The following is a 15,412-nucleotide window of genomic DNA, read 5'->3' as shown; positions in this document are numbered from 1 at the left end:
TTTTCCCTTTCCCAGACTGATGTAAATAGAAACAGAATTGAACCTGCCAGGTTCAATAGAGGGGCCAGGATAGATGCTGCTAACTCTGGATTTAGCTTGAACAACTCCACATTCAAGTTATCCTTGCCAGGAGCTTTCCCATTTTTAAAGGATTTGATGGCTTGAATGATTTCTTCCTTAGTTGGTGTGTCTGTGTTGATATCAAGATCTTCTTCTGCCTCCTGGATGTTTGCTTCCTCTTTAGGTGGCTCCCTGTCCTCTGGTGTCTCTGCCTTGTCAGGGCAGGACAGCTTGCTTGCTCTACCCCAGAGTCTGTGTTAGTGGGGGCTTTTTGCTCCTGGCAGGTTCAACCATACCGGATTGGTCTTTTGTGGAGCATGAAAGATTGTCTCTTTCACCAACAGAAGCTGATACAATAAAAAATATGACCTCATCCTCCTTATCTGTCATATCCTGGGGCCAAAATGGTTACAACTAACCTGCAAACAACTTAGAACTGAAAAATCAGTTACTTGCCCAGCTCTGGTCCTGTGCACACTTGTGCTCTCAACCAGCCTTTTTCTTGGTGTCTCCTTCTGGAAGTGAGTTCTGGGTGACATTTTAAGCACCCTACAAACATACCCCAAAGTCTCTCCCCATCTATCTGAGTCCCATCTGGGATGGCTTGGTGGGCAACACTGCATGTCAAATATGAAGCCTGGATGGTGCCAGCTTCCTGAACTCCTGCCAGGCATCACTAGGCAGGACAGACCAGATCTGCACTGAGCATTGGGAACAGGGATGCTCAGTGTACACTACAGAGGAGTTTAGGGTTGGGAGCTGAGAATGGGCATGCTCAGTGTATGCCACAGGCACTGAGACCAGAGGCGGTGACTACAGGCATGAGATCAAGATGGGGGGAGGAGCATATTCATTGAGGTGTTGTGACAGGCTCTACCATCTCCATGGGCAGTTCCCATTCAGGTGCGAACATCACCACCTCCCACCTCTGCAATCTTCCAGTGTTGTGCAGAGCCCCTTCCACTTACACTAGCCCCAAAGGAAGAGTGGAGTCTGGGGTCTCCCTGCCCCTTACCACCTCCAACTGGTGGATGTGCTCCTCAAAGCCCATCAATTACCACCTTCCATCCCCCTGCCCTGCTGGGGGCAGGAAGAGGCTAGGACAGCAGAGCTGTCAGTGGGTGAGGTGTGCACAGGAACACACCTTTCATTCCCCACCACAGCTGCCTCTCATGCCACATCACTAGCAGTACTTCACCAAAAAGCAAAGGAAACTCACCAACAAAAGCCATTGTTAACACAGAATTCAGGTTGCCTAGCACTGCCTTGTACTCTTCCATAATGCAGGGGGCTAAACTTAACCCTATGGAAACCAGGCAATAGATTCTCCCACACCTTGCCCCCACACAACCTTAACTGTTTCCTCTTTGGCTGATGCCCCTACTTGTCCCTGTCAGAGATCATAGCCCCAGGGCCATAAGTGGGGCAGCAGCCCAGGGTGCAAAGCCGCCCAAAGCGCAAAGCTGCAGGGGCAGAAAAATGGGGCGCAGCAGGGCTCAGTGGGGACAACCACAGGCGATGATTGGAGGGCATGCAGGGGCATTGCCCCCAAACTGTATACCGGTCCCGAGCCTGCCAGAGTCACTCCTCCCTCAGCAGCAATGCACACACCATCTGACATCCACAGCCAAGTCCTCTCAGTGCACGGTGGAAGGGGAGGGCAAGCAGGTCTCCAGAGGCTCTCTCCCCCATCTCGGCACTCCTGCTCCCCTGCATGTCCGCACCATGGAGCATGGCCAGGTGAACTCCTGGGTGGCCAGGGCGGGGGGGAGACGGGGTGGTGCATCCAAAGGCGAGTGAAACTTCCCCACAAGGGCTGGGTGGCTAGAAACTTCCTGGGAACTCCAGGCAGCTCACAGGGGGAACAGCTGCTGCAGCCTGGGGTCAGGAGCAAGGGGAAAGCCCAGCCCCAGGCTACCCTGGAAACTCCAGGCAGAACACCAGGGGCTCACAGCAGAACTGCAGCACCAGGAGCAAGGAAAAAGCCCGGCCCCAGGCTGTCCCGAGCCAGGTGCCAGCTCCAGGAGCCATGCGGCTGTCCTGAGCAGGGAGACCATCGCCCAGAAGCTGAAGGGGAAGCCCCTGGCTCATAAGATGTGGCTGGACACCCTAGGGGACTACATAGGGCAGCACTGGGTACTGGGAGAACAGACCCTGCTGCCATACCAGCTGGGGGCTCACGAAATTTCCTCCTTCATCCTCTGGGGCCCCTTGAGCTTTTTGTTTCTAAAATGATGTTCTGTTTAGAAATTTAGCTAGATTTAACAAAACAATACCAAACACCCAAACCTGAAATAAAACGTTTCCTTTCATTGGACCTGAAATGAAATTGTTTTGGTTTTGGCCACTAACCCCCAAAAATCACTTATTTGCCCAGCTCTACTGCTATAGAACTTTGTTGATATTTGACAATGATAATTGAACATTTTCTGTTTTCCCCTAGATTTTCCATTTTTGTTTTCCTCTGAGTTCCAGGCTGTGGCTGGAACCATAACCAAAATGACAAAATGATAGTGGGAAACAGACTGTTCTTGCAGTATTTCTGACCAGGCAGGAAGCACCACAAATCTCGTTGTTATGACATTTCTAGTATGATTCTGCAGAACAAAGAGATTTGAATTAATCTCTGAACTCAACTTCTGAACTAGCTGAGGTTTGTCCCTCACAAGGTGTTTCCAGCAGTGATTTTCCAGCTCTTCTGTTAGGTGGACAACTTCAAACAAAATAGACCCCCCCTTCTCTCCTAAATGTTCAATCACCCCAGGATGTGCTTCCTCAAATGCTTCATTCTGAGGTCCACCTGGAAAAGGGCAGTGGATCAGATTTGAGACTGGCTGGTTTAGGGTAATGCTAGCAGACTACAGTTAAGAGTTATCATAGAATCACAGAAGATTAGGGTTGGAAGAGACCTCAGGAGGTCATCTAGTCCAATCCCCTGCTCAAAGCAGGATCAACCCCAACTAAATCATACCAGCCAGGGCTTTGTCAAGCCGAGCCTTAAAAACCTCTAAGAATGAAGATTTCACCACCTCCCTAGGTAACCCATTCCAGTGCTTCACCACCCTCCTAGGGAAATAGTGTTTCCTAATATCCAACCTAGACCACCCCCACTGCAACTTGAGACCATTGCTCCTTGTTCAGTCATCTGCCACCACTGAGAACAGCTGAGCTCCAACCTCTTTGGAACCCCCCTTCAGGTAGCTGAAGGCTGCTATCAAATCCCCCCTCACTCGTCTCGTCTACAGACTAAATAAGCCCAGTTCCCTCAGCCTCTCCTCATAAGTCATGTGCCCCAGCCCCCTGCTCATTTTCATTGCCCTCCGCTGGACTCTCTCCAATTTGTCCACATCCTTTCTGTAGTGGAACTAGACAATACTCCAGATGTGGTCTCACCCGTGCCGAATAGAGGGGAATAATCACTTCCCTCGATCTGCTGGCAATGCTCCTTCTAATGCAGCCCAATATGCCGTTAGCCTTCTTGGCAATAAGGGCACACTACTGACTCATACCCAGCTTTTCATCCACCGTAATCCCCAGGTCCTTTTTCTGTAGAACTGCTGCTTAGCCTGTCAGCCCCCAGCCTGTAGCAGTGCATGGGATTCTTCCTTCCTAAGTGCAGGACTCTGCACTTGTCTTTGTTGAACCTCATCAGATTTCTTTTGGCCCAAACCTCCAATTTGTCTACGTCACTCTGGACCCTATCCCTACCCTCCAGCATATCTACGTCTCCCCGCATCTTAGTGTCATCCATGAACCTGCTGAGGGTGCAATCCATCCCATCATCCAGATCATTAATAAAAGATGTTGAACAAAACCGGCCCCAGGACCAACCCCTGGGGCACTCCGCTTGATACTTGCCTGCCAACTAGACATCGAGCCATTGATCATTACCCGTTCTAGCAAGCTTTCTATCCCCTTATAGTCCATTTATCCAATCCATACTTCTTTAACTTGCTGGCAAGAATACTGTGGGAGACTGTAGCAAAAGGTTTGCTAAAGTCAAGGTATATCACGTCTACTGCTTTCCCCATATCCACAGAGCCAGTTATCTCATCACAGAAGGCAATTAGGTTGGTCAGACATGACTTGCCCTTGGTGAATCCATGTTGACTGCTCCTTATCACCTTCCTCTCCTCCAAGTGCTTCAAGATGGATTCCTTAAGGACCTGCTCCATGATTTTTCCAGGGACTGAGGTGAGGCTGACCAGTTGGTAGTTATGGGGTGAAATTGAGCTAAGGAAAATTTGGGGTGAATGAAGAGGCCTATTATACTGCTGAATAGTATCCAAAAATGAGAAGAGCCCTGCCTCACATGAAACTGGATTAGATAAAGTACACAAGAATGCACTGGAACCAGAGGTGAAAGTGGGCCGGTACAGCGTACCGGTAAGAAGTGGCTGCCGGTACCGGCCCGTACACAGCTGCCATTAAAGTGCTGCCATGGCATGCACTTTAACATCACTGCCCCTTTTGTCCCCAACCAGGGCCACTGATGGGGTGGAGAGAGGGGCAAAAGGGGCAGCTGCCCCGGGGCCCGGTGATTTAAAAGGGCCCGGGGCTCCCGGCCACCGCTGCTGCTACCACAGCAGAGGCTGGAGCCCTGGGCCCTTTAAATCGCCGCCAGAGCCCCAGGGGGTCCAGGCTGGGCAGGGTGGATGGGCTGGTTAGGGGAGGCTGACCCCCAGCCCTGTTCCTTCCACCCGAGGCCCTGCCCCTTCCAGGGACCTGGAGCCAGAGCCCCATACCGGTAAGTCTTTTATATTACTTTCACCCCTGACTGGAACAAGGAACTTTGGGTGAGTCACCATGTTCACACGCCTGACTTCAGGACCAGGATATTTCTCTCTATCTGGCTCTGAGCCCTCTCTTCCGGGGGAGGGAAGGGGGAGCTAGAATTTGGCATCTACCAATTTCAAAAAATGGTGGCTCCATTATTGTAGTGCCCCCTGCAGCAAAGGTTTTGAGGTTGCCAGGCACAGACACACCCTGTGGTTCTGCCTTGCGCTACCACGTCCACGGGGTTTCCTGAACTCCTGGGCTAGACTGCACAGTCACAGGAGGGCTGCTGGCTACGCTGCACTTCAGACCTGCCAGCATGTAACACTAGTACTCAGAACCTGGATTAAAGGCCTCAAATGGGCCTTTCAGGTGAGAGCATCCCATTTACAAACCCACCTGTCCCTGTCACCCCATAACTGATAGATCCTAACTAATGTTTGTCTCACTGTGTGAATTAAACCCACTTAAAAAAAAAGAAAACTGGAAAACCCAGTTCTACCATACAGGCCCCCTAGTCATGAGAAGGGGGTGAAGCCTGAGTTTTCAGATTACAGCACAAACCTCTATCACTTCAGTGACATGGGTAACAGCTTCCCAGGCCTGTTGCCTTAGGATCAGGCACTGGAGGGGAACCTGAAACACATTCTGACAGTGGGTGAAACAGTTATTTGCTAGTCAGCAGTAAATACTGGAGAGCAGTGCTCCTGGGTTCTGTCACTGGGGCTGGGAGCAGAATGTGGTGCGGTGGTTAGAGCCAGACTAACTAGACATACATGTGGTATACCCAATGGGAGAGGCAGAGCAGCCAAGTAGCTGAAACTTAGCCTGGTCTTGCTGGAGACCTGGGTTCTGTTCCCAGGCACGTTTCAGTAACAATGTCCAGTTAACTGTGTGAATCTATTTGTAAAGTGGGGAAGGATAGGTTGGGTATGTGAAGGGGAACACACTGCACTGGGCCTAAAGGGTTCAAGGACAATACTGGGCCAATCCCCCTCTTCCCAGGCCTGCAGAGTACACTCTGGCTGGAGGAGCAGCTTAAAGACCCCAGAAGCCCAGATTAAGGGGGAGGCAAATGGGCTGGAGGAAATATAAGCCCTTCCCTAGAACAAAACCAGATGGAAAGTTGAGCCTGAGATGGGCCCCCAGGGCTGGGGAGGCCGCCTGGCAGTGCCTTCCACAACACCCTTTGGAGACCCTGGCTCAGTTTTGAACTCTGTGAAGTTCCTGATTGTTTGGACTGCAGGGGACTGCACCTCAAACTGAAGGCGAGAACAAGTAGGAAGTGGCCCAGGGTGGCAGACTAGGAGTTTTGTTGTAGAGGACTCTGCTGGTACAGCTCCCCAATAGGACCTGGCCTGGGACCAGGTGGAGAGAGAGGCTCCAGGTCCCCCCACCACAGCTGGTTGACACCAAGGCCCCAAAACAGACCGAGGCTGTGGTTCCTCCAGCCTAGGGGCAGGAGCCAGACGTTTCTGCCCCCCTTTCGTCTGGCAGAAAAAAAACTGGGTGCACTAAGCACTAGGCCACTTAGCCCTTTGAGGACTCTACTCCAGGCTATGAGGTTCTGGTCAATAATAAGGGCAGGGAAGAGTGTGGAAACACAAAGAGCAGTCAGTAGAGGTGCGGCCTGAACACACAGCCTCCTGATTCCCAGCTCTGCACTTTCCCTTAGTCTACAGAGTATTTGAGGGAGCAGCCTCTCCCTCACCTGTGGAATATTGCCTGCCTTTGCAGACCGTGGAACAGAACTGGATTCTGTTAAAATGTGGAACCCCTTGCAAAAGCTGGTTCACTTGAGAGGTGGGCTGCAGTCATACCCCTTAAAAATACAATTAAATAGTCTTGAGAGCTTATACCATGCCCCCAGAGGGTAGATAAAATGCACATGCTCTCCCCTGTCTACGCATACTAAACTGGGCTCTGCTATTCCTGATAATCTGCTCCCACATAATGGCAGTACTCCCAGACTCAGTGATTTTGGAACTGAGAGACCCATTTTTGTAAGCAAAACCAGGAGGGAGGCCACCGGAATGCAAGTTCTCAGTTTGGAGCATGAGTTCTAAGCATTGCTTGGTTTTGGTTGATTGCTGTTGGTCCGGGAAGCAGCATAGATTCCTAGTTTCCAAGACCAGAAGGGACTACTGCGATCATCTAGTCTGCGCCCCTGCATACGCAGGCTCGGCAGGATTGGATTTTAACTGACAGATGTCAGTAAACATCTATTTCTGCTGACATACTGAAATCAACGAAAAAAATATTACTCAGTAACAGTCAATAGGAGTGCAGCCTCCCCCCACACCTTGGGTCTGCAGGGATCCCATGTCCCTGGCACCACAGCTGCAGCCCCATTGTCACAGACCCGCTCCCTCAATCTGACAGCGGAGATGCAGAGGGCTCCCTTTGCTGCTGCAGGGCCCGTGACACCTGATCCCCGCAGGCACATGGTGCAGAGCAGAGATTCCAGGCCAGGATTGGGAGAAGAAGGAGGAGCCCCCACACTGCTGAATGGCTCTGTCCCAGGCAGCAGCCATTCAGCAGCAAGTGGCCTCCCCCACCGCAGGGACTCCTCCTCGTGCCCACAGCTGCAGGGTCTCTGCTCTGTCCTGCCAGGATTACAGCCTTCCCTACACCCTTGCGACTGCAGGGAGCCAGTGTCACTGGCCCTGTGGCCATGCATGCAGCCCTTTGCAGTTCCGCTGTCATGGCCCTGTTCACTCACCAGTCAGAGGCGTGGAAGCCATCCCCAGGCAGGAGCTGTTCAGCAGCAGGATGGCTTCGCCTGTGGACAAGCCCCTGGCTGGGGACTCTGCTCCGCAGTCTCCTCTGCACCTTGCGCCCAAGTGTCTTGGGCCCCTGCCCTACCAGGGAACCCCCTGCAGCCCCGCTGTCGGCACTGCCCTAAGCCCAACCCCACCTCCTTAATTTCAAGCCACTGTACAAATAAAAATAGTTAAACATTGAAAAACGTTTAAAAAATAACAATCCGTATTAATTGTCAAACTCTCCCAAGCCCACATGTAACACAGGCCCCAGAACTTCCCCAGGCTCATTCAGAGAGTAGATCTTTTTGAAAAAAATAGCAATAATGACATTGAGGCACAACTTCCAATTGTCTGTACAGCAAGGAAATCTCAGAAGTTTCACACCCCCTCAGATGGTGCCAGGTTCTGCCAGCCCCACTGGAGAGGAGCCTGTTCTGGAGCTACAACAGCACAGGGCTCCCTAGCACAAGAAACTCCCCGAGAAGACAGTGAAGACTCAGAAATAAGTCCATTTGCAAGCACTGAAATGCCTGGCAAGACTCCAACATACCTGCTGTTACATGAGGGGCCAACAATTCCTCTCTCACCCAAAATTCTGGTTGCAATGAGCAGGCTTTGGAGTGGCCTGGGTCCCCCACAGACCAGGGGTGGGAGCTGAGCCACGATCCAAGGATAACACTATAAATACATGAACACACTCACAGGCCTGGAAGGGTCTGAAGGGCCAAGTGCTTTACAGATGATGCAAGGGACCTGGCCTGTTACGTAACCCATTTCACAAACTGGGGTTTCACTGAGCTGGCCTATTTCCCATCATCTCAAAATAACTCCAGCTATAACACATGACTGACTAAGGACATCTCTGAGTGAGGCCTACACTGCCAACAGAGGCTTGTGCATTCTATGAGTTCTATGGTAAAAGATAAATAAACAAAATCTCTCTGGGCAGCCCCTTGTAAGATCCTGCAGCTTTTGGGGCAGTTGGTGTTAACCTCAGGAACCGGATCTTCATAGGTGAGTTTACAGGGACCTGATTCTTTAAAAAAGGACCAAGCAAGTTTCTCCACTGGCTGGGGTGCAGAGTTGTTGGGGACCCCGTGCACTCTGCTCCTTGAGGCAGATGGTCAGCAGGGTTTGCACAATCCAAACTCAGAACTTGACATTCCATTTTAAAACGCCTTGGCAGAGCAAGTCAGGTATTGCTGACACAGTGCAAGGTGGGAGGGTCACTGCTGGAGAAACAAGGATGCTTTTGAGGATAAGGCACTGGTTACAAGTTAGGAGAATTGGATTCAATTTGCAGCTCTGCTAGGCTTCCTGCACTACCTTGGGCAAATCACTAGCCATAATGATAATCCCCTGTGCCTTAGTCTCTGATCTGTAAAATGGGATTATCAGAGCTTCCTGTAGCGGTCTCTTCAGGGCAGGGACTGTCTCTTCCCCTGTGTTGGTACCGTGCTCAGCACAATGGAGCCGTGATCCTCGCTGGGGACTCTCTGCACTGTCACAATACAGAGAAAGAAAGATGGGTTCTGAGCAGAGCTCGGCATGGCTCGAAGAAGAGAGATTTTAGCCAAATCTTGTGCAATCTGTTTTGTGCACTGCTGCCCAAATCCACATTCACTGTCCAGCTTCTAGCTATAAATGTGCAGTGAGGATCCCTCCTCTCTGCCTGGGGAAGATGGTCATGGGGACCAGGCCACCAGGATAGGGGGATTGGTGCAGAAGGTGAGAAAGAAGCAGAGTTTCAATTGATAGATGAACCAGTTTGGCTAAAAGATGATGCCCCTTCCCTAGGTGACCAGACATCCTGTTTGAATGTGAGGGATCAGTTTCTCCCCGTGATGAGCTCATTGGGGTGACTCACTGAATGCCACACTCCATTTGTCCATGTGTGTAACTCATCAGTGAGGCACTTGCTGGAGGAGGCTTTGTGCTGCACAATCACCAATACCAACCACAGCAGCAATACTTTACGTGCCAAGTCCCAAGCAAGGCTGTGGCACAAGGACAAAGAGGTCCCAGGCAGAGAGGGGATCAGCTACCAAGCAACATGAGCAAAAAGGGGGCAGCAATTCAATCAATCAATAAAAACCTTTGGAGCCTCAGCCAATAAATCCCTGTCCATGGCCTTGTCCAAATGGAAGCAAAGGACAGACACACAACTGGCCCGGCTGATCGTTCTTGCCAGGCAGGGACACAAAGCGAGAGTGGATTGCTGAGTGCTTTGCCCTACATGTTACATATTTAACTAAGTGCTTGTATTGCATCTTTTGGCATGTCATAGGCCAGAGGAAAGCCCAGAGACTTTCCCCTCACCGACACCCTGGAATAAAGTGAGAAGGGCTTGTTGCACTCATTGTAACGAAACCATGAATGATTACGATACGGAGCTGATTGACAACACTTTGCATTTACATCTCAAAGCACTTTCCAAGGGCTGGTGAGTATCATTATTTCCATTGTACAGGGGGGAAAGGAGGCACCAAGAGAGGAAGTATCTCGAGGAAGGTCAGCCAGGGAGTTGACAGTAATGCCAGAATCAGAACCCAGGAATCCTGGCTTTCCAGTGATTTGGGCAGCGTGGGCACTCCAGACTTTGTCAAATTCTCCCACCAATGCTTGAGCACTGGTGAGCTCTAGTACTGGGGTGGGAGCACTAGGGCAAAGCAGACCACCTCTCACTGCTCTGAGCAGGTCTATACAATGGTTAAAAGCCTGATGGCTAATGTACCCTCATCCTCCCATTATTACTCACACCAGTAGGGGTGCACCTGAACTAGAGCAACAGGGGGAGAATCCTGAGTGTAGACAGGGCATTACTCGAATTAGCAGACCACACAGCCTCTTCCCAAGACTTGCCAAAGCCAGCCCAATTTGAAACACCGATTGCAAAAACTCATTCAAGATATTCAGAGCGGGTAGGATTCAATGAAAGAAACAGCTCGACATCCTGAAGCAGCAATTCTTTAATCTAATGTGTGTGATGCTAGCAGGGAAAGCTGTGCTCTCATGCCTGCTGGAAGGAACCCCCCTCTGCACCACCCTGCCTCATTTGCCACCAAAGAGCTCAGCCCTGGGAACAGGTCCCAGAGCCAAGTGAGTCCACTGAGCCCACCTCAGTGAAACACAGCCCTTCCCAGACTCCTCTCCTCTCCGCTCCCTCTGCCTCGGCTTTCTCTGGAGCTAGGAAGTAGCCAGAGACCTTGGGAATAATCAGCACATTTGAGACCAATTCTCCCATCTCCAGAAAACGCTGCTATTGTGTCCCACACAAAACCAGCATATTCTGTGGGGGCAGCCATGAAACCTCTCCCAGGCAGCAGCAATGAGGCACCCTAAAGGAGTGCGAGAGGGGGAGCATGGGACCCCAGGAGACTAGTGGGGTTAGCATACATTAGGCAGATAATGACTGACAAGGGAAAAGGGAGATACTCCCCAGCATGGAGCAGGGGGTTACAGAGAGAATGTGTTTTGGCTGCTTCCCTGGGCAGGGAAGTTAACTGCTCTGGGGACATGGGAGATCTCCAGAACCAGGGGCAGAGGGCAGAACAGAAGGGAGTTCTCCAGCGCTGGGGGGCAGAGGGAAGAAGGGAGGGGAGTTCTCCAGCGCCGCGGGCAGCAGAGAGGGGAGTTTTCCAGTGTTGGGGGCAGAGGGCAGAGGAAGGGCATTCTCCAGCACCGTGGGCAGAGGGCAGAAGGGAGGGGAGTTCTCCAGTGCCACGGGCAGAGGGGAGGGGAGTTCTCCAGCACTGCGGGTAGCAGAGAGGGGAGTTTTCCAGCATTGGGGGCAGAGGGCAGAAGGAGGGGAATGCTCCAGCACCGCGGGCAGAGGGCAGAAGGGAGGAGAGTTCTCCAGCACCGCGGGGAGAGGGCAGAAGGAAAGAAGGGGCAAAGGCTACTGTCCTAGCTAGATAGTTACCCTCGGAGCTCTGATCAGTTGCCTGGGCACTGGTGTGACCAGCAAATGGTTCCTGCACTTTGGCACTAACTCATCCCTCCTTGGGAGTCTCAGGAAAGAGGCTGCGGGGCTCTGCTGGGCTGTGCCTGAGCCACTGCCCACCCACTCTTGTCTTGAGGGGCTCCGGGGGCCAGGTTTGAGGCTCACTGGGAAGAGCAGCGTCTCTGCTGTGCGATGTTTGGAGCAGCCCCTTTCTGAAGTATAATGATGGGGGAGCTCAACTGGCTCTGAGCTGGGCATGAACCTACTCAGCAGGGGTGTCCTGTCTGCGAAGGTCTAGGAAATGTCTCCTTTCCTTTGTTTGCGTTTTCTTCTCCACACCAAACAAAATCGCCTCTTCTGTTTGCCTCTAAGAGAGTACTGTACAGCAATCCCTGCCTAGACCTTCCCCGACACATACGGCATGGGTAGCAATGGTTACCCAACAAGCAGGGAAGCTGGGGCACAGACAGGGTAAGAGACTTGCCCAAGGTCACTCAGTGAGGCAGTGGCAGAGCTGGGAAGAGAACCCAAAGTGAACTGGATGGATCAGGGAGCTAGGTTCCAATCCAGACCACTTTGTAATGACTGAACATTGGTCTGCCCTGATCCAGGGTCTGAGTCCAGTTCCCTGAAGGCAGACATCTACAAAGAAATAATCTCCCACCTCAGACTGACACCCCCTAATGGAATCTGCTTCACCCCAGTCTCTAGCCCCACAAAATACAGCCCAGTAACATAAGCTCTCCACAGGGCCAGGACAGAGTGCTTTCCCAGGCACGCCCTTCAGGTTAGCCCCCCTTTACAAAGCATACTGAGAGTGAAATTCCCTCACACACCTGGAAAAACCCTTGCCTTCTATTACTGCATTCCCACATCCCCACGGTGTCTGCCAGGCCCCTGCAGCTTTCCCCTGGCACGTGGGGACATCACAGCTTTCACGGGCAAAACAACTCACCTGAAGCAGGTGTCAGAAGGGCAGCAGGACTCTTGTCTGAAAACACGCCTGTGCTCTTGGGAGTTATTGCAAGTCCATTTATTCTTTTCTTCTTTGTTCCTCCCGCACAAAGGAAGAAGGCAAAATGTTCTTCTTTGGAAGGTCCAGCGCTAGCACAGAACTCTCAGCAGCCTCCTCTGAAAGGAGAAAGGATGTCTGTATTATTCCTAAGATACATGGCGGGGGGGGGGGGCGGGGGAGGGAGAGCATGGAGGAGGAGACTGCAAGGATCTGAACTGATTGTGGGGGAGCTGGGGACTCATGGCACCTGTCACCAAGATGCTGCGTGGATTCCACACTGCAATTAACACTGCCAATGCTGGAGTGAGTTCCTCTGCCTCCGCACACAAGCTGCAGAAAAGAGTGACAGTGAAGGCACCAAGGAAAGAACAGTGCAAGGCATTCCCAGGAGGCACCACCTTCCATCCCACCACCCCATTTCTTCATTCTGCTGCTTTCTAGTAGGCTGCCTTGCATTAGAAAGCCAGTCGGATCGGTTGGAGAGTTATTAGATCAGGATCCCAGATTTTCTTCTCTCATCAGCCTGATCTATGCAAACAGGACCTCCAAAGGCCAGATCCACCTGCACAGCTTAGCCCAAGGACTGTAAATGTGAATTTTCTGCCCTTGTCCTAACGTGTGGGATCTACAGTAGTGTGTGTATCAGCTATGTCACTAGCCAGATGCCATCCATTTTTGTGCAAAGGAAATATATCATCAATACATTTTAGCTGTAGGCCAAACTCTGCCTTCAGGGAAATGGGCACAGCTCCCGTTAGCTTTCATCACTGCTTTATTAAACACAGATTCCTAGAGCTCCCTTTCCCATGGCAGCTGGGCACTCTAAACACAGAGATAAAAGCACTACCTCAAGCATACAGTTTAGGGAACAAGAGAAAGCACTTCTCAGCCAATCACAGCTAGGGTGACCAGATAGCAAGTGTGAAAAATCAGGACAGGAGGTGGGGGGGTAATAGAACCTATATAAGAAAAAGGCCCAAATATCAGGACTGTCCCTATAAAATCGGGACCTCTGGTCACCCTAATCACAGCTCCTGCGACAGGGCACAGGGAGAGCCGTATCTCCCAGACACCAGTTTCAGGGCTGGAAGGTCAGCAGCAGCAGCAGCTCCATGTCTGCAGTGTGCTGCAGGAGTGCACATGATCACATGTCCCTCTAGAAGCTGGCCCAAGTGGAGATAAGAGCCTGAATGCCAGTGGAGTTCTCCTGTAGTTCAGGGACTTGTGCTTAACGCTCTGGGTTCAACACCCAGCTAAGTAGTTACAAACCCACATCCTAGGTGGGAGATGAACTCCTGTGGGCGATTTTACTCGTCTGGCTGGGAGGAGGTAAAACACTGGATGCCCATGGCCTAGCCTCCCACCACTTGCCTGCCAGCAAGCACCAACTCTGCCTCACACAAGCTGAGACCCAGCCAGGAGCATCTGATCTCCATGAGTTACTGAGACTATAATCTGTGCTCAATGGGAAGGAGGAAAGCTGAGCTGACCAGCAGCAGACACCTCCCAGCCCCCTGCAGCTTCATGTAAACACTGAGCAGGAGGAGAGCCCCTCAGAGACACCTCCTGGGATGCCTCCAGAAAGCCTGAGCAATTGTCCAGCACTGCCCGCTCAGAGGCCTGAGTCTCACTGACAAAGCTCCTTTGATCTCTCTGTGCTCTTGAGGTGGAGGTACTGAAGGGCTGATTCTGTCACCCTTCTTCCTCTCTCCCTGTGCCACGGACACAGCTCCCTGCTCGAGACAAGCCGCCCAGATTACACTTCACATTGCCTCCCAACAGACACATCTGGTCTCGCATGATGAAAATAAACCTGCTGCTGGCTCTCAAGCTCCCAGAGCTGCCAACATCACCTGAATGAGGCACAAGGGAGTGGCAGACAGCACCACAACCAATCTACTCCTCTGGGTGGGAGCAATTCTTCTGGACACTGCAACACTGGATGCAAGCCCAGGTCCTTCAGCTCTGAATAACTCTTAAAGCCATCTCGCTACAGAGCCATCCATCATGTTACTGGCCCAGCGCAACATCCAGAACATACGTATAACCTGTATAAAACCCTGGACATTTCCGAGCTCTAAGAGCTCCCCAGAACTGCCGCCCCACTCTTAATCTCTGAATTTCCTAACTTTCCTCTAGGTGAGGAAGCCAGGCTTTGTTCCCTGGTGCCTTAATGTAAGGGGACTGTTGCCCCCTTACTAACATTCAGTGGGGGTGTTTTGGTTGCTAGCTCCCAGCACTAAAAGGGGAAGGGTCAATGGGAAATCAGGAGCCTGAGACCAACAGTCCCCAGGAACAATGGGGAGAGGCCAATGCTCCAGATCAGCCTGATTGACAGGGTGGGCAGCTAATCAGGGAGTAGGAGGCCAGGGGGGTCCCGTCCTCTGTGTGAACTGGAATGGCCTGAGTCAGACAGAGTGGGGCCGAGCTAAGGAGAGAGCAGGGGCCCGAGCTGAGCTGGGGAGCAGAGCTGCAGCCCCAAAGCCAGAGCACAGCCCAGAGAGAGCAGACCTGCCCTGGGAGCACAGCTGCAGCAACCAGAGGGGCCAGAGAATCAGCCCAGGGAGCTGGAGGCAGAGCAGCAGCTGCAGCCGTGCTGAGGTCGAGTGGAGCCGGAACCGGAGCTGGGGCTGGAGCAGTCTGGGGCTGGGTGCGGTGAGCAGCTGGGAGAGCGAGGGGGACCCTGGGCAGTGGGCCCAGTGCAGGGAGACACCTCAGCCAAGAGGCTCTGCAGGCCAGACTTGGGGGGGATCGTAACCCTGTCAGGGTGGGGGCAACGCTGGGAAAAAGGGTCCTGCCACTTAGAGCCTGAGAGCGTGTGGCCACCGCCCGAGCAAGTGTCCAACCCGCAGC

General features: G+C 52.1%; 1 protein-coding gene across 5 annotated transcripts in view; it reads right to left on the bottom strand.

Moving 5' to 3' along the window:
- Positions 1-15,412, bottom strand: part of LOC128828881 (excitatory amino acid transporter 4-like) — a 119,049-nt gene that overhangs the window by 70,429 nt on the left and 33,208 nt on the right. For 4 of the 5 annotated variants that reach the window (XM_054013901.1, XM_054013900.1, XM_054013899.1 and 1 more), the window contains exon 2: positions 12,500-12,675. The gene's annotated coding sequence lies outside the window, so the exon portion shown is untranslated. Of the gene's footprint in view, positions 1-8,151; positions 8,280-12,499; positions 12,676-15,412 lie in introns of all 5 variants that reach the window. The other variant, XM_054013902.1, reaches the window with a different exon arrangement.

The sequence above is a fragment of the Malaclemys terrapin genome, chromosome 24 (assembly GCF_027887155.1).
Source record: "Malaclemys terrapin pileata isolate rMalTer1 chromosome 24, rMalTer1.hap1, whole genome shotgun sequence".
Classification (NCBI taxonomy): Eukaryota; Metazoa; Chordata; order Testudines; family Emydidae; genus Malaclemys; species Malaclemys terrapin.
The sequence above is the reverse complement of the archived record's forward strand: the minus strand, read 5'-3'. Positions and strand labels throughout refer to the sequence as shown.